General features: G+C 34.6%; 1 protein-coding gene across 1 annotated transcript in view; it reads right to left on the bottom strand.

Annotated features, from left to right (window-relative positions):
• The window catches only part of KHDRBS2 (KH RNA binding domain containing, signal transduction associated 2), a 580,108-nt gene that overhangs the window by 333,537 nt on the left and 227,291 nt on the right, over positions 1-19,280 (bottom strand). The window lies entirely within an intron of this gene.

Raw genomic sequence — 19,280 nt, 5'->3', positions numbered from 1 at the left:
AAGAGAGGAAGACACAAGATCCGAAGCAGGCTCCAGGCTCTGAGTTGTCACCACAGAGCCCAACGCAGGGCTCAAACTCACAGACTATGAGATCATGACCTGAGCTGAAGTCGGACACTTAACTAACTGAGCCACCCAGGTGCCCCATAATATTTATTCCTTTTTGAGAAACAGAGAGACAGAGCACAAGTGGGGAATGGGCAGGAGAGAGGGCAACACAAATCTGAAGCAGGCTTCAGGCTCTGAGCTGTCAGCACAGAGCCTGACGTCGGCCTTGAACCTATGAACTCTGAGATCACGACCTGAGCTGAAGTAAGACACTTCACCATCTGAGCCATCCAAGAGCCCCTAGAACTTATTTATAAAAATTATTTACCAGTATGTGTGCAAGAAAGATTCATAAAAACTAAGTTTTTTGAAATGTTTGTCAGATTGTCAAAAATATTAATTTATCAAGCAACTTCTGTCTACTTCAAGAAACAACAGGGGCATGTGTTTATATATCTTAGTAGAGTTGGTACAAAACAACAAAGTCTGTAAGAACAACAGCAGGTTCGAGTCAAATGGTCTTCAGTTAATGTTGGTTTTTGGAACAGATGCTCTTTATAAAATCTTAATTGATCATAAAGACAAGTTTACTTCCCAGTGTTCATTTTTCATACTTAATTGACATTACCCACAGTTAAGTTTCTTGTTTAGTTGCAGAAATGTGACTTAAAATAACACCTTATTTTGAAAAAAAATATTCTTACTCAAAAATTATAGTTTTGGAACTATTATTTTTAAATAAGTAAAGAGCTGATCATTTTAGAGATTAAGGAAAATATTATTATTATATTTATCACTAAACTAACAATAAAAACAGTTAAAAAAAAACCTTATGGCTTCCACAACATTTTGCACCACTATGTAAACTGAGTTTTCAGTCAGCAATATATTTACAGTGTAAGAATATAAACATAATAATTTGAGATTATTTGATATAATCATATACTTAGGTATGCAAAGAATTTACTATGCAAAATGTAAATATTGCTAAAAAAAGAAACAATATTTTTAACCTTATATTCTATTGTTCTTTAAAACTAAACCATTACTATGTCAGCAATTATATAGTTATTTGCATCTTCAGAGCACCAGAAGTGCTTTTTCTGGAATTTATTGATCACATACCTCTACAAAAATAATTTGTTGAACATGCACTTCTTATATAAAAAACACATAAGTGAGTGTATATATATATGTATACATACATATGCACGTATATATGTATGTATATATACATACAATTCAATTAGCATAATATGATAGTAAAGATTAATATTCTACCAAGTTTAAAAAATTTTTAAGTTTACTTTCAACTCCACCCATTTATCTTCTTGTGTAACTCTTAATCAGACCTTAAGAGTCTAAATATTACAACTACATGTAAGGAAGCTGAAGAACAGACCGCGGAAATTTCTCTAAATATTTTTCCTTGATAGAGAGAGAAAGAGAGTGCATGAGGGGCAAAGGAGAGAGAGATCTTAATCACACTTCACGCCCAGTGAGGAGCCCAATGTGAGGCTTGATCTAAGGTCATGACCTGGGCTGAAATCAGGAGTCAGACACTTAACTCAGACACTGAGCCACACAAGTGCCCTCCTCCAAATAAACATTAAAAAATTTTTTAACATTTATTTCTGAAAGAGAAAGTCAGAGGATGAGTGGGGGAGGTGTAGAGAGAGGAGACACAGAATCCCAAGCAGGCTTCAGGCTGTGTGCTATCACTACAGAGCCCAACAAGGGTCTTGGACTCACAAGCAGTGAGATCTTGATCTGAGCCCAACCAAGCCTGACGCTTAAACAACCGAGCCACCCAGGCGCCCCTAAATAATTTTCTAAGGAATACCATGAATTACTCAAGTTTTGCCATAACTAAACTTACTTAAAGTCTTAACTTTAAAGTCAAAATGATTTACCATAGATATATCTTGAAGACAAAATATATTACTGTAGAATTTATCAAGATAAATTATAGACATCAATTTTCTAAACAAGATCATTAAACAAGATCAATAAACCAAATAATTCTTCAGCTATTTAAATTCTGTTTGTCATATTTTTGAATTATCAGGGCATCTAATTTCTCTGGGATTTAAAAAATTGCTGCTTTGAGCTTTTATTTTTTCATCATTCTATTTCATTGTAGTCCTGTAATGTAATTTAATGTAAATGCTCTATTGTGATAATGCAAAATTTTCTGTAACAGTAACCCATTAAAGTAGATTAAAAGTATTTATCATGATCCTCACAAATACCAATAACGCACAAAAAAGAAACCTGGAATATATGATCAGTAGAAACAATTCAGAAAACTATTTGTCTACACGTAAAAAAGCCAGAACAGTAACAAACTAAAGAACAAAACCAAAATTTATTTTATAAAATCAATAAAGTATTAAAAATCATTTTCATACCTAAAAATCAGAATAAAATTACTCTAATGCTGAGCAAACGTCCCTAATTTACCAATATTGTGAGATTCCTATAAAAAATAAAACTGAAATAGACTTTTGATGGATTCTTGTCCCAGTCACACTCTACAGATGGTCTGGCAATGGCATAAAATTTTTCTAAAATACTATACTAATGATGACTTAAATTTTATTATCTCAGACATTATTTTCAATTTAGCATGTTTCCCTCATTTATCTCAACCTTACTACTATCAACTGCTTGTAAGTTTCCTCTCCCTAACATTCAATACTCCGTGAAAGTACCTTTAAAGATATTGGTGTCTTTCCATACTTTTTACTTTAGAAAATGAATTTTATATTTTTTAGGGGATTGAAAAAACTGTTTTTCCATGTATCTACATTTTGTTTCTAAAAAAGGCATATCTATATCTCAGTATGTATTTCTAAAGGGCAGAGCCTTATTTATTTATTTGTTTGTTTATTTTTAAATAAAAAAACTTTTTTCCAACATTTATTCATTTTTGAGAGACAGCGTGAATAAAGAAGGAGCAGAGAGAAAGAGGGAGACACAGAATCTGAAGCAGGCTCCAGGCTCAGAGCTGTCAGCAAAGAGCCTGATGTGGGACTCAAACCCACGAACTGCCAAGATAATGACCTGAACTGTAGTCAGACGCTTAACTGACTGAGCCATCCAAGTGCCCCTATTTTTAAAATATTTTTTAAAGTTAATTTAGTTTGAGAGAGAGAGAGAGATGCAGGAGGGCCAGAGAGAAGAGAGAGAGAGAGAGAGAGAGAGAGAGAGAGAAATCCCAAGCAGGCTCTGTGCTGTCAGTGCAGAGCCCAACATGGGGCTCAAACTCGAACTGTGAGATAGTGACCTGAGTGAAAACCAGGAGTTGGACGCTTAACCAAGTGGAATACTCAGGCTCCCATGGACAGTGACTTTTTAAAAAACATAACTGCATTACCACAATCACCCACAAAAATCAACAATAAAATGTTAATTTCAACAGTATCAACTTAATGTTCATTTATCCACTTTGATTATTTTACATTTTGTTTCGCATTTTGAGGATTTAAATTAGGTGCATGCATGTGATCAGATTAGATGTTTTCTAAGTATTTTTTTAATTTCTAGGTTTTTCCTCAAACTGTCTTACTCGTCACATTTTTTTCATTTAGAAGATACCAACATACTTTTTCCCCTTGTAAATGTTGTGAAAGAACAGCTTTTGCTTATTATATCATTGTTATGTTGCTTACCATGTTCTTCCCTCTCCTGTACTTTCTATAAATTTTTAATTATATCTAAAAGCTTGGTAAAAATTAGACACAACTTTCTAGCAAGTAGTTTTCCTAGGAGGCATTACATGCTTCTATCATGAAATGAAAAATATTTAATGTATTCAATTCACTGGAATTATTGTCCTTATTGATGCTCAAATTATCCTGTCTTTGAACTGGGAGAGGCATTTTGAGTTGGCTCCTAAGACCTCTGTACCCAACCCTGAAGTAAACAGATTTCCTAACTTCTATTATGACAAGGTTCTTCAAGCTCACAGTTTAAATTTACCTACTTATATCTATACTTCTCATTTCTTATATAAATGATAGGACGGTATACAGAATTTACTTGGCTATGCTTTGGTCACTTGGCAATATAACGTAAGGATAACTCAGTAAACCCATTATATTTGTTTTCTGTTATAAATTACTCAGAACAATCTTATGGATATATTATTTCATTAGTTCTTGTGTGTTGCTAACAATGTAAGTTTTTTATGTATAGAGGTATTATGGCTGAATAAAAGTTCCTGGTTCACATTATCTTTATTTAAGTATCTTATATAGTTTAGTTGATTATCTCTGACAGAACCCATTGCTGAGATAGTCTGGTTTTTCCTCCCTCTTGTAAGTGACTCAGTATAAAAATACTTTCAACAAAGACTTTTTTAAAGTCTCATTACTTTTATTAAGGTATATCTAATATCTTTTAAGGTAAATCTACTATAATTTTTCAGAGTACCTCGTGAACACTTCTATATGTAGTTTCTTTTATTTTTTAAAAAATTTTATTTATCTATTTGAGAGAGACAGAGACAGCAAAGTAGGGAAGGGGCAAAGAGATAGGGAGACAGAATCCCAAGCAGGCTCCATGCTGTCAGCCAAGAGCCTGATACAGAGCTCAGACTCACAAAACCATGAGATTATGACCTGAGCCAAAACCAAGAGTTGGATGCTTAACCAACTGAGCCACCCAAGCACCCCTCTATAGTTTCAAGCGTGCTTTTAGTTCCAGGAAAATTTTATTCATTATGGCTTTTAATTTTGTTCCTTTGCTTATGTTTTCTTTTTTGAGAACTCTTACTGTACCTATGGTGGATTTCATGCCTGTATTCTATATACATCATCCCCTCAAATTCTAATCAACTCCTTCTCCACTCATATTTGAATTTAAGACATTATTTGCTTTTAGTTGCTCTTTTATTTCTCTTCGTAAATTTTTTAAGGTATAGTTGACACTAAATGTATTAATATCAGGTGAACAACATAGTGATTTCACAATTTTATTCTTCTGTTTCTTTTTTTTTTTAAGTTTATTTATTGAGAGACAGACAGAGAGAGGGTGTGTGCACAAGTGAGGCAGGGGACAGAGAGAAAGAGACAGAATCCTAAGCAGGGTCCACACTCAGTGCAGAACCTGATGAAGGGCTCAATTCTATGACAGTGAGATAATGACCTGAGCTGAAACCTAGAGTCGGATGCTTAACCAAGGCCACCCAGTCAACACTCTTCTGTCTCTCTTAACTTACTCTTTATATCCAAAATTCATTTTACTTTCATTAATAATTCATTTTCTTTTACTTATTTTTTATATTCAAGTTAGTTAACATACAGTGTAGTATTGGTTTTGAGAGTAGAACCCAGTGATTCATCACTGACATGTAACATCCAGTGCTCATCACAAGTGTCCTCCTTAATGCCCATCACGCATTTAGCCCATCCCTTCACCTACATCCCCTGTAGCAACCTTGTTTGTTCTCTGTCTTTGAGAGTCTCATGATTCGCCTCCCTCTCTCTGTTTATCTTATTTCTCTTTCCCTTCCCCTATGTTCATCTCTTTTGTTTCTTAAATTCCACATGAGTGAAATCATATGATATTTGTCTTTCTCTGTCTGACTTATTTTATTTAGCATAATACACTCTAGTCCTAACCACATTGTTGCAAATGGCAAGATTTCATTCTTTCTAATCACCAACTAATATTCAGTTATATATATCACCTCGGTGGATGGACATTTGGCTCTTTCCATAATTTAACTATTGTTGATAGTTCTGCTATAAACAATGGGGTGCATGTGTCCCTTCGAATCAGCATTTTTGTATCCTTTAGATAAATACCTAGGAGTGCAGTTGCTGGGTCATAGTAATTCTTTCATCAATCGTGTTATGTTTCTTTATGAATCTCTCTTTTCCCAAATTAAATAATCTGAGGTTATTTCAATACTTCCTTTTTTAGTTTGCTATTAAATATGAAACTACATGTTTTACTTGTTTGGTGTACATCTTTCTGTTTTGATTTTCATTCTGAGCCTTTATCATTTCCTAAAATAGCTCCCCATGTAATTTAGCCAAAATCCTTTTCTGTTGCTCATTTTTAAGTGAAGAGAGATTTTCTTTACTGTTCAGTATGTGGAGTAAACACTACCACCCCCTCTTTTTAGTTTTCCAAAAGGCTAAAAAATACAGCCTCTTGCTTTCTGAAATCTACCTTCTCTGCTCAATGATCCATTTAATTTAAATGTTCCATCTATCATACCATATTTTTACTCCCTTGCTTAATTTGGGCCTGTGCCCAGCAGCTTTTCATTGTGTGGCTCAGTCTTAGGATTAAGAGTTCATAGAACCTAGATTTTCTTAGTATCTTCAGATCTTGAAGTGGACTCAATGACTTCACCCATAAATTCAGGTACATAAACATCTCTCAAGAGTCAGCTTCTATTCTTAGATTCACCTGACAAATATTGTTACATGGGCATCAGCCTGTTCTTGTGCCATCAGACACCACACTGCTTTTCCCCTCACCAATGCTAATCTTGTAGCTTTCATTGCTTTATCTCTACCCACTTGCATTTTGAGGTTGGTGGAGGATAAATCTCATGTAGTTTTGGTATACATGCTGGTTTGTTTTTTTCTATCTTATTTGTACTGTTTATACTTATTTGTTCTCTACCTATATGACTTACATTGTATCCACCATATATCTTTTGTCAAAGCTCCCGGTCATATATTTTTACTGTACTTTATAAAATATCAGGGTATGTTTGAATGCATGGGGAAATGCGTGTGCAAAATCAAACTGGTAATGCTCACTGGCAACTCATTTTCTTAAAGACAATGGTAAACACCTGTTTAAATAACTTAATGTTGAACTGAGGGTTGCTGGAGGGGATGTGGGCAGGGATGGGCTAGATGGGTGATGGGTATTAAGGAAGGCACTTGTGATGAGCACTGGGTGTTATATGTAAGTGACGAATCACTAAATTCTACTCCTGAAATTAATATTACACTATATATTAACTAACTAGAATTTAATTAAACACTTGAAACAATAAAATAAATAAGTAAAAAATAAAAAGAAATATAAATAAATTAATCAATGTTCAACTCTTAACTAATCACGTTGGCAGAATGGGAAAAGTTGCTTGTCAACACATGGGATAATTCACAAGACTCACTGCTTTAGGGTAATAAGAAAGGTCTTCCAAGGTAATCAAGATTAAGAAGTTATAATTTGTACTCTTCTCTTGTGTCCTGAAGTTACTTGCTCCAAGCTATGATTAGAATTCTGTTAACATATTTGAACAAATAATAAAAAATGGTAATATTATATGCCAGATGGATCTGGCAAATTTTATCCTTAAACTAAGGAGTTAGACAATCCTCAAAAAGTCAAATATGGTCACAAATTACAGTATAATTCCACTAAGTATGAGTAACAGTCTCATGTATTTTAGAAATTTTATATAATAGTTATCCAAATCTTATTACTGGTAGCATATACTTTAATAATATTAAAAATATAAAAAATGCATATCCAAATTTTATTTAACAGGCACAATAAAATACTTGGGACAACAATAATACTTTTTATCAATATTGATATGACAAACTGGCATTTATTACTTCACATTAGGGAGAGAAGAGTTTTTGGGTTTTATTTTGTTTTTTTTTTAACATGGACGATGTATGGCACTAGAGAAAACCTTCAAATAATTTATAAAACATGCCTTATTTATCTAACATCCTTCTTATGTAACTGTTTCACAAAATATATCAATATTTTCTAGGTAAACTACATTTATCATCTACTATGATGTCTACAAAATTTATGAATCACTAACATCATGAGGAAAGATAACAAGGGTTAGAAATTAATTTGTAACTCCCATGCAATAGGCCATGAAAGACAAATATTCTTCACATTAATGATCTAAGTATGTCTATCCTCTATAACATAAAATAGCTGAGTGGTTCATCTGCATTCAGTACCACTAATACAACACGAAGGAGAAAAAGATCAGAAATCTAAGCAGCAAAGATAAAACAGGAGTATGAGATATTACCAGACTTGTGGATTTTCATAATAAATCAGTCTCCAAGATTTCCCCTAGTAAAGCAGTTGTATGAGATATGATGTGAAACTCACAGATTGCATCATTGATAAAATTCTGTTAATATTATACATAGATTTTGCACGTTTATTTATTTTTAGGTGAAAGTGCATATGCAAGTATAAAATACTTATAGCAAGAAATAAAATTCTTTGAGTGAGAGAAAAACAGACATTATCTTTTGAAATAGGCCCTCCATCTTCCCTTAGAGGGAAAGACTCCTTAGAGTACCAACAAAAAGATAGACATTGAACTTAATGACTAGAGTTTAATTTTACAGTAGAAGAGAAAAGAAGAGAAAGCAGAAATTTTTTGGAACAGCCACAAGAGATTCACCACAAAACTGTCAGAGCTGAGAAATGGGAAATCTGTTTTAACATCAGATGCGAGGGAGGAGATGAAGACTTTTAATATCACCACTCTGGTGCACCAGCAATAAAACAGGGATCTTGCAGCATCTGTTCAAAGTCTGATGTAATTCTTTGGTGAGTATTCCCTTAGAACAATATAATTTTCTAAACTATCAACCCTGGAGTGTGCAATTCTTCAGAGAAGGTTAAATTTTCCTCTCAGTTATAGAGATTTGAAAATGCCACTGCTAATTACATGGAAATATTAGACACTTCATGAATCAATTTGGTAGAACTATTTAAATTGATGCAGATGGCTTCATTTATCTAACAAATCTCTCTCTGGCTAGGGAGCAGAATCTTCAGTTTGCATCTGAACTCTGGTATCCTAATTTAGGGCACTGCTGAAAAAAAATTCTCCCAAACCTTAATTTAGAAATGATTATTTGCAGAATGAAAAATGAATAACTAATAAAATAGTCTTTCATGGTACTAATAGATATCACGAATGTCAAGGAAACCATACCAAAAATCAGAAAGTAAATTTACAACCAACACATTAGGAGGACTTCTTTCTAACTTTCTAAAAAATATATAGTCCAGTGGTAAATATATTACATTAATGAAAAAGATTATATTAACGTCCTTGTGTTTTAATTTTCAGAGAATAATTCCCAAAATCTCTATTGTAAAATCATATCTCCATATAAAGACATATATGAATCTTCATAGCAGCCTTAATCATAATAGCCTAAACTATAAACAATGTAAATAACCATCCAAAAAATGGTTGGATGATAAACAAATTTTGGTGCAGTCACACAACGGAAAACTTCTCAGCAATGTAAAAGAACATACTGATACATGCATCAACATGGATAATTCTCAAAAACATTATATGTCAAGAGAAACAATGCAGAAGCAAGCCTATATACTATATAAATCAATTTATGAAATTCTAGGAAAAGTTAAAAGCTGGTTAACGGAGAGCAGATCAGAAGTCTCCTAGAACCAGGGTGTGAGGCAAGGCCCAAAGGAAATTTTTGGTGTGACAAAAATATTCTTTATCTTCACTGTGATAATACAAGCATGACTATATACATTTGTACACTTAAAAATGGTGGATTTTCGGGGCACTGGGTGGCTTAGTTGGTTAAGCGTGGGACTTTGGCTCATATCATGATCCTACAGTTCTTGAGTTCAAGCCCGGCATCGGGCTTTCCGCCATGAGCACAGAGTCTGCTTCAGATCTTCTGTCCCCCTCTCTCACGCTCTTGCCTCTCCCTACTCACAGTCTCTCTGTCTCTCCTTTCTCAAAAATTAATAAACATTAAAAATATTTTTTTAAAGTGGCAGATTTTTGCACATGTGAATTATACCCTAATAAAAACAAGGCAAAAAAATATGATCTAGGTCTGGTGGTTTAAAACAAAACAAAACAAAACAAAAACAAAATGAAACAAAACAAAAAAACAGTTAGTACAAAAACATGTGCACTAAAATGACATTTTGGTTTGTAATCTTAAGCATTCATAGCAATGTGGAAGAAACTATTACACTTGCAGCGAAATATACTGTGATCAATTTTCTGACCTATAAACCTACAGAGGGATAAGGAAGTGAGAAAAACTCTTTTCCTCCTAAAGAGGAAACTCTAGGCTCTTAACACAGGAAGACTTCCCAAAAGAGCCCATGTTGCTCTTACTCTTGCCCTGAGGACAAGACTAGGGTTGCAGAGTGGTGACCTCCCTTCCCTGCATGAGTTGCCATCGAATGCAGACAGCTATTATACCCAAACATATGGGCTGTTAACTCAGGGTCCCCCAGCAAGGGTCCCTTTCCTTGTTTTCAGCCATTCAGGGTGCATACTGTCTGTGATAAATAGTACAGAAATGGATGAAAGCATTTTCACAAATAAATAATATCTAAACTACTCAATTTTTTTTATTAAAATGTTTATTTATTTATTTGTTTATTGATTTATTTATTTATTTTGAGAGACAGAACATGAGCTGGGAGGGAAAGAGAGAGAGACACAGAATCTAAAGCAGGTTCCAGTGTCTGCACTGTCAACACAGAGCCCAATGCGGGGCTTGAACCCATGAGCCATGATATCATAACCTGAGCCAAAGTTGGATCCTAAACTGACTGAGCCACCCAGGCACCCCTTTTATTTAAAAACAGTTTTTTAAACAATTATTATTTTTCTTTCTTTTTTGAGAGACAGAGAAAGACAGAGCACAAGCTGGGGAGGGGCAGAGAGAGAGGGAGACATAGAATCTGAAGGTCTGTACTACTCAATTTTAAAGAGGCTAGACTATGATGAAAAATCATGGTCAACTGAATCTTTTATATCCTGCAGGTAATTTTATATTATTTTAAGTAATTTGGATCCATTTTCTTCTTACCTTGGGTGTAGCAGTTTAAGAAATAGCAAGAGAAAATTTAGTAATGTCTATTTCTTCCAACGTTATGGCTCTTTGAAAGTAATCTTCCAGTTTAAACAAGATTTTTTCATGAAACTGGTCTTCATCTTTATGTTTTTGTTTTTACCTCAACCAATTAAATATTTCCTAGTAATTTCCCAGTAATTTCAAACAAGTTACTGTCCCTTAGGCAACAATACATTTTGGCTATAAAAATTACTGAACTGAATCAGCTAACATCTTTACCTTCTCTGCCAACTCTAAGAGTATATAAGCCAACGTACATGAGCATATGTATGTGTATAATATGGAAACGCAGAGGTTACACCTCTGATCAGTTCAATGAAAATTAATACCACCCCACAGTCACCTTAATAATATTAAGAATTCCTCAAGTTTAATTATTATGATCCAGATTATTATGTTACAGATATAGAGTTGCCCATAAAACATAGTTTTGCTTTATCCATGTTATGAAATCTTCTTCCTTAAGACAAAGTTTAATCAAAATAAAAGTTTCTATATGCTTTGTTTAAGATTGTTATGGTTATAATTATTTTTAAAATGTGGATATCACTTTTAATCTAAAATGTATAGAATTAAGATCCTGAAGATATATTTTTAAATTTTTTTCATTTATTTATTTTTGAGAGAGAGAGACAGAGTGTGGAAAGGGGGGCAGAGAGAGGGAGACACAGACTCTGAAGCAGGCTCCAGGCTCCTAGAAGTCAGTGCAGAGAACGAAGTGGGGCTCAAACTCACAAACTGTGAGACCATGACCTAGCCGAAGTCAGATTCTTAACTGACTGAGCCACCCAGACACAGTGAGATCCTGAAAATATTAACTTAGCCCAAAGCAGACTGTGTCTGTTTAGTTGATGGCCTCTTATTCTTTATTGTTTGCTTCCTGGTTTGGTAGTGGTGACTGTTGACTGAGTTTGATTTAAGAAAATATGATATTGGCGGTGCTGCTGAGGAAAGAAATATGTCTCACACATTTTAGTAATATTCAGGGAAGTAGAAATGAGAGCTACTCAGGTATTCAAACCCTGGAACATTTTTACTTATTTTAAATAATTGTAGCTCTAAAATTTTTTTAAGGTAGACAAGTGAAAGGAAGAAAATTAAGAAAAACTGAAAACTATCCCAAAGAAGTGCCAAATAACTGAAAAAAAATTTTTTTTAAACATGCAAAACATACAAAAGGAAGAGAAAACAGTAAGCTTAATTTTGAGAAAGAAGCAGCAGCAAATATAGGCCATAATAAGCTTAGAAATGTGAACATAAAAACTTATAGTCCAAATTCCCTAAATCAATGGTTACATGTTGTTTTTGTTTTGTTTTGTTTTTAATCCCCTAGTAATGATAGAATTGTAGATGTCAGCAATTAGATACCTATAGGTTAGGTGTGCCTTATGTGGGGTGAACCATATGCAAGAATACTGGCATACATTCACAGTTCATCTCAAAACCGTGATCTCAAAACAAGAAAAATTTAAATGTTAGTATTACCAAAATTAAAATAAGTGCTGTTTGCACAAAATATATACAGCACTATAAATATCTTTGCAAGTAACATTTCAACAATAAATATACTAACAAGAAGTCTTGGGGTGGCTCAGTCAGTTAAGCGTCTGACTCTTGATTTAGACTCAGGTCATGATCTCATTGGTTTGTGGGATTGAGCCCCACGTCAGGCTCTGGCCTGACAGCATGGAGCCTGCTTGAGATTTTGTCTCTCCCTCACTCTGCCCCTCCCCTGCGCTCTCTCTCTCTCTCTTTCTGTCTCTCTCAAAATAAATAAATAAACTTAAAAATAAGTCTAGGTGATTTCTGATATTTAGATATTAAAAAGAAAACATACATGGATGTGTGTTGAACTGATTTGTGGTATGCTACTCCTGTAACTGGGTTAAATGCTGGTTACCAGCAGTGTTAGACAGTTAGAAGCACAGTTCACAGAGAATGCCTTGTGAAGCGTATCCCTAAAAGTATACAAAACTTTGTCCCAGCCACAGAAAGCCAAGTGGTGCAACTGATTGTGTTCATAGCAAAATATATAAAGTTTCATTTGTATCCTGGTTTTTTCATTTTCCGCGGTCTTCTTGATTTCACTCTTGGTGAACTAAATCAGAAAGCATAAGTAAACTCAGTAATATTATCCATTAGACTAAGGAGTTTGGCTACTTCACCTTCTCTGGGTTCTCTTTAGCATCATGAACTATAATCAGAAAACAGAGCTCTCTACTTTTTATCAAGGGTTGTCAAGATCTCAAACAAAATTTCAAGTATTCATGACAACACTATTCAACTACGAATGATTCATGTATTTATGGCTGATAAAACTAGATTACTATTCAACTTTTGAGTGACTTGTGAAATTAAAGAAAACAATAAAGAAAAAACAGAGTACAAAGTCAAAAACATCACTGCAACTAATGAAATTCAGAATCTGAATTAGTGCTGATAGTGCACTTGAGTTAAGTGCAAGATTTTTCTCTTTAACATTCCCACTCTGGGCCCATTATCCTCTTAACTGTATCTCTAAATTCCCCACGCTGCACTAGAATAAGTAGTCCAAGTTTCTCTTCAAAGAATATGGCATCTATTGGGGTCAAGTTCTAACAACTGAAAACAAACATGTAACATTATCTTTCTAAAAATGTACAAATAACAACCTTTTCATCAAAAGCTTTTCTAAAAGTTTAAATATCATTATTTTTTTTTAATTTTAGATCACCATTTTTACTTGGCTTGACATTAAAATTACCCATAAAACTAAAAATGTGGTAGTTCTTACAATGAGCAAAGTAAAGGTATTTAGGAAATTTTTCCCTCTCATTTGACCTATTATATAGACCCAATTTATTCATGTCTATCTGTGTGGATCTATTGCTTTGCTTTGGTGATTCCTATATGTCTACTGGAATTTGTAATGTGTGGACAAAGCGAAGACTGGGTCCAGTTTAAAAAAGCAAAGCAAATATTAATACTTAAAAAGCATATGTTGAGAGAGATTAGCCAATTAAACATATATGTAGCACTAAATAATATAAACTATATTACTAATATATGAATGTATATCAGTAAATTGAATCACCTTAGGATTCTGCTTAGAAATTCTTCCCTAACATAGGAAACTGGTAAAGAAAGAAGTCAATGGGCACATAAATTGCAGGTAATCTTGATGGTACTATACTGTATAACTTGATCCCTTATCTAAATTCCACCATCTATCAGAAATGTAGGAAATGACTGATGAAGCAACAAACTCAGTTAATGTTCTCAGTACAAAAATGCCACATGGTCTTTTTCTTGGCTAAGACAATCAACAAATATGACCCCACTCTTGGATTGGGGCAGTACTTTCAGTATGGTGCAATTCCTTCCCCTTCTGGGACCTATGTAACATCTCTGAAACATGCCATAGCACTTGCTTTCTCAGGTTGTAATAAAATTAAGAAACCTTACAAAGAAATTAGAATTAGCTAACCAATTAACCTTGAGTCTCGTGGCATTAAAGTAGACACTCAAAGGTACAAAGGCCATAAACCAGCTTTATGACTAGCTTGATACTTTTTAAGTCAGACATTCTGGAAATCTTTGAGTTGTCTTTCTTGGAAGCTTTTTCCTTTACTGGCAACTTTGAGACAGAGTTTTGACATATGCTTCAAAATAAGGTGCAGATAAATAACAAAAAATCAAAACACCAAATACACAAACCCACACAAAACCCAGAAATTTTCAAAGTCTGTAGTAATTGCCATGAGAGGGCAGCAGAAACACGAGAGAACAAATCCAGTATTTGAAAAACTGCTCACAATGTTGACAATCTTTTAATTTTATAAATAAAATTGTAGGAATGTGCCCAGTCACCTAGTGTTGTATAAGTAACCATGTCAAATTTGGCTGCCTAAAATAACAAGCATGTTACTATGCAGGTGGATTCTGTGGGTGAGGGATTTGGACAGAGCACAATGGGGATAATGTGTTTTGCTCCCAGAACCTAGGACTCCAGCGATCTGTGATCACTCAAATGGCTAGAGGTCCATATCATCTGGAGAGTTCTTTACTTGCATGTGTAATGCCTGAGCTGGGATGACTCAAAGGCTGGGCTCCACTGGGATTTCCCACTGGTACCTACGCAAGGCCTCTCCATTTAACTGGCTGAAGCCTGCTTTGGATTCTGTCTCCCTCTCGCTCTCTGCCCCTCCCCCACTCGCACTCTGTCTCTCTGTCTCTCAAAAAATAAACATTAAATAAAAATTTTTTTAAAAATCTGTAATTCTGATTCACAACATATAAAACACTGCCACCTCATGCTCTGTCAATGAAGCTTATGAAGGCCTGAGCTTGGATAGATTTATAGCATTTGTTTCTTTATTCTTAGGTCAAAGCCCACTATAATGAATTACAAACTCTTTATACATAAAAGGGTTGAAGATGCAAAAACATAAGAGACTCTTAAATATGGAGAACAAACAGATAGTTACTCAGGGGTTGTGGGAGGGGGGATGGGCTAAATGGGTAAGGGGCATTAAGGAATCTACTCTTGAAATCACTGTTGCACTACATGCTAACTAACTTGGACGTAAATAAAATAAATATTTTTTAAAAGGGTTGAAGATATTAATGTAAAAATTATTTCTCACTAGTATGATGATATATTTCACTCTTCGACTCAAATCTGACTATTTTAATTGTTTGGTCACTTTGAGTCCTAATATATCATAGGCTGAAATAACCTTGTGTTGGTTCGCCATTGAAATAGGTTTCCTTGTGTTCTCACAAAATAGATGTTTGCAATCCAGTGTTCCTTATCACATGTGCCACTGCTCAGGTGGAACTGTTTATCTAATTTCTCAAAATCCAGATCCAAGAAACAGACAAATGCAGTGAATAAATAAAAAATAAATTCCCACTTATCTGTAATTTCTGATATACTCTTTGTCCTTTACAAACTCAAGTGATTCTTTTTAATTTTTAATGTTTTATTTTTGAGAGAGAGAGAGCTCAAGAGAGAGAGGGCCCGAGAGAGAGGAAGACACAGAATTGGAAGCAGATTCCAGGCTCTGAGCTGTTAGCACAGTCTAACGCGGGGCTTGAACTCATGAACCTTGAGATCATGACCTGAGCCAAAGTCAGACATTTAACTGACTGAGCCACCCAGGCACCCCAAGTGATGTTTAAACAAAGAATAACGCCTATTCCTCTATCTGTGTTTGGAAGTCATGATGGGGCTAGGCATTCTTTCCTGCAGAGGGGAGCTGAGAAAAAAGTATTGCTGATCTTCGGTGCAGTTTATTAGGGGCACAGCTAAAATTAAAATCAGGGTGTCTGGACTCTTGATTTTATGGTATTACAAGTTGCTTTGTTGTTGGGGATATTAAAAAGTTGAAACAGAAGTCTACATAACTGATCCCAGTCTGACTGACAGGCAGTGAGCACGGCCTCGCCCCTTCAGGATTTGAGAGACTAACCGTGCTGTTTGATGTGAGGCATAGCCCAGAAGCCAAATGAGAGAAGGATGATTGGTACGGGGTTCACACCCACCAGGCAGCAGCATCACTTTGAAGGTTTTCAGTTGATTTTATTGTTGATGAAAATCAAATTGCCATGAAATCAGAAAGGATTTACTAAAGTAGCCATCATCAAATACAGAAGATATATTATAAAATAGAAACTCCACATGATATTAGCACATCAAAGAGAGACAGGCTTGCCTAGAGAATTATCACAATTTCAAATAAAACTCCACCAAACGGCACTTTGCCTTTAACATATAATCACTAGCATGCTCTAGGACTACATTTCATAATTTCAACCGAGCTTATTAATGGAAATGCCAGAATACCTGTCATTACAACATCATTTATTTGCAACATGTCTATTTATGATTTCCATTTAAGGACAATGGAAGTATGCAAGAAATTTGCTTTGATGCTTTCCTGCTGTTTCCTCACTGTTATCTGGGTGTGTTGAGCTTTTGTCTGATTTTCTCTAACCTCTCACACCTTTTTTTCTTGAAGATAGTATGTTTGCTCCTCACTCTTCAAAAATAAGCCTGTAGACCACTGCTTCCTCTGTTCTCCCTCACCAATCTCTGCCATCAGCATCACTAAAAATAGCAACACTCAATCTGAAGCTACAGTAAGTTACCTCTGAAGATTGCTCAGAAGCAACCGCTAGTGAAGCCAGCAGCTGCATGGTTATTTCAAACTGGCTGGCCATATGGTGGATGAGGGATGTAGACTTAAAAGAAATTTCTGAACTGCCAGTTAGTTTCCTGAGATATTTTGAAATATTGCAAACATGCTGTGTATATTACTTCCTAATTTTCTCTAAGAATACCTTTATCATCACAATTTAGAAGTCAGCTTCTGTTCAAGCATTCCTGGATAGTTTTAGGTAAAATGTGAGTTCATATATTCAGTGACCTGACTACTATGGGAGTAAAATATTGAATATATGGTAAGATTTTGCCACTGGTATTACCTTGGATATTACCACATTTCATTTTGTTTTGGTTTTTGTTTTCTTTCTTTGCTTACAGAATTATTGGCTAGGTATGAAACTAAAAGGAATATTTCCCCCATATCCATCAAAACCAAAATAACACAAATAAAATCATTAAACTTGGTAGAATCTTCTTACTACACTAAACCATGAGAACTGATTTCTGTATTACGCAATTTTATAATGATCTTATAATAAATCTTAAACCATCGTGTTTTTCTAAGGATGAAAAAGTCTTATTAGAATTACAAAAATAAAATTAAATGAGTATGTCACTCTTTCCACCTACTAATTCAATGATTGATGACTCCTCAACTTTTTTAAAAGAAAGTGTTAAAGAGATCAGGATGTTTAACTAAATAAAAGTTTTGTGAGGGCTTGACTCATGTCTAATACTTATTTTCTATAGAGTATGATATTTAATCTACAGATGAGCACATAGCAGATGTGCAAGACTTTTACACAGTTATTTTGTCCTGACTTAGACAACTATCCAAATATCTCCTTTTTGTCAAGAAGCAAAGATCAAGTTTAAGACATACATTGTGTAACATCTTGATAGCAGAGCCAACACAGGAAAACATTCTGTCTTATTTTAATCCATAATAATTATTAAACTGTGCTTATTCATTTATGTATTGTCTGTCTCTCCCATTGGAATGTAAACTCTAGGAGAAGTATTTTTGTCATACTCATTACTATGACCTAGAACTATGGATGATGCATAGTGTGGCACATAGCAACAAATACTTCTGCAATTGATGTATGAATATATTCCTGTGTGGCTGTATAAATACACAGACACAGAGATAATTCCACGGAAGATTCAGACGAGTTTTATTTCTTGTTAAAAGAATAAAATCACATATAAAATCTTCCTTCCTGGTCATGTCATGTTGGGAAGAGGTAAAATAATGGCACAGAAATCAATGTTTTACCAAGGATTTATTTTTTATTTTAATCAAGTGTTTACTAACGTGAACTTTTACATACCCATGTCTGTGGTTTTATTCCAGTTTTGCGCCCACCACCCTTGGCACTTAAGCTCTTATCTAGATTCTAAAAAATGTAGTTGACAGTGCAATACATTATTATTGTTGTTCTTTTTTAAATGTTTTTTAAATTTTTTATGTTTTATCATTTTTAAGAGAGACAGACCACGAGCAAGAGAGAGGCAGAGATGGGGAGACACAGAATCCAAATCAGGTTCCAGGCTCTGAGCTGTTAGCACAGAGCCCTATGTAGGGCTCGAATCCATGAACAGTGAGATCATGACCTGAGCTGAGATCGGAGGTTTAACTGACTAAACAACCCAGGTACCCCTATTGTTGTTCTTAAATGTGCTGATTTTCTTTCATTTTGTGAAAAAAAAAAAAACCCAGCAATGAAAATAACTGAAGCACAGACAAACATGATAGATCACCCAAAAACAATCAATGAGAACCTGGATTTTAAGCAACAGCTAATATCAGCAAATTAAACCTAATGGAAACTTAATAGAACCAAATTTGTTTCCTCCTAGATTTTCAAATACTTATTCTTGTACCTACCATGCTCACAGGAAAAAGGAATCCAGAGTAAAACTTTGTGAACAGAAAAAAATTTACAAATATATGGGAGTAAACAACAAGCACTCATTTACTTTGAAAGCTATGGAGGGAGGGACTACACAGATACTCTGAGTATGCAAAGCTGACAGGGACATTTCTCTGGCTGGTGGGAGTGTACAGTTTAATGAGAGAAACCAAACATTTCAATAAAATATGTTGTGATGAGAGGATTTAGCTGATCACAGGAGTTCAAGAAAGCCCTGTTAGGGAGATGATGCCTGATCTAAATCTTAAGAAAGTCTGC

The sequence above is a fragment of the Hyaena hyaena genome, unplaced genomic scaffold, assembly GCF_003009895.1.
Source record: "Hyaena hyaena isolate Hyena2069 unplaced genomic scaffold, ASM300989v1 scaffold_554, whole genome shotgun sequence".
Taxonomy (NCBI): domain Eukaryota; kingdom Metazoa; phylum Chordata; class Mammalia; order Carnivora; family Hyaenidae; genus Hyaena; species Hyaena hyaena.
This window is presented reverse-complemented; position numbering and strand designations above follow the sequence as displayed.